Genomic DNA, 1371 nt, shown 5'->3' on the forward strand with positions numbered 1-1371 from the left:
TTACGGTTTTTCATTAATATTATTGTTTATTATCATTTTCCTGTACAATTTTCATATGCATCCGGAAGGGAACATCTTTGGCTATATTCTCATATAATTTTTATTAATATATACTATGTAGTTTGATAGTTATTGAACATTATTCGAGGGAATGCTACACTCGCCGAATTCAAGCGTATCGCTTTTCTGACAATTTAATGGAATTTCATGGAATTAGACGATATATTCTGTACTTTCAAGCTTGTAGAATGTAGCACGGACTTTCCTTTATATTCTGCAATAATTTTAGTAGCCATAAGTGATGTGGTTTATTAGATATTAGCAATTGTTTATAACATTTGACTGTACTCGAGTACGACGAATATGGGACTCTTTCATGTAATATTTAATAACTCTTAAACTAAACCGAATATGTTAATAAAAATTACATGAGAATGTAGCCAAAAGAGTTGCATTTCAGGTGCGTATAGTTAGTTGCACGAGAATTTAGCAGAAAGCTGTGAAATTATTGAAAAATCGTAAAGGTGCTTGTCGGTATGCGGTATCGTTCCCGACATCACGTACTAAAATTATTAATAACTAATTATTGAAAGGGTTTAGAGCACTAAAAACTATATGTGAATGTTGCTAAAGGTTCATACTACATTCCTCAATTCTAAAAGTTTATAAATTCATTGCAAATATTGAGTTATTAATGATTTTTCACAGACCTACTTGATTTGGGCCTGGAAGGCGGAAAATGGCGGCCCACCAGCCAATAGGAAACGTTTTATCTCTATCCTTGTCGCACACTAGTGCTTTCCTTGTCTAATACCGCTGTGTATATGCTGTGGTCCTATTAGAAAATCTTAGTTTGAGTCACCAGACGCGAGATGGCGTTAGCCTCGCCCTCTCACTTTTTTCTGTCCTTGTCTATCCATATTGCTTTCCTTGTCTAACACACGGTACTATTGCTATCCTTGTCTATCCCTATTCCTTTCCTTGTCTAACACATGGTACTAATACTATCCTTGTCTACCCCTATTCCTTTCCTTGTCTAGCTCGTTTCTCTCTCTATATATATAGTACTATCCTGGTCATCGTTATTATATTTAATTGATTCTTGTAATAAATTTTTAATTGCTCTAACATTACTAATAATGTCTATAGTAAAATATAGTTTGTGACTTATTTTCAAGTACTTTAATTATACTGTAATTTGTGTTTCTTGTTAAATAACAATTTAGATGGAGGTTTATAAGTCTTCCACTAATTATAAACAAGTATCTAAATTGTTATTTGACAAGGGACTCTAATTATTCTATAATTAAAATATTTGAACATAAAGTTGAAATTTTATTTTTCTATCTATGTACTCACCATGAATAATGT

This window comes from Habropoda laboriosa, unplaced genomic scaffold (assembly GCF_001263275.1).
Source record: "Habropoda laboriosa isolate 0110345459 unplaced genomic scaffold, ASM126327v1 scaffold67, whole genome shotgun sequence".
Taxonomy (NCBI): Eukaryota; Metazoa; Arthropoda; class Insecta; order Hymenoptera; family Apidae; genus Habropoda; species Habropoda laboriosa.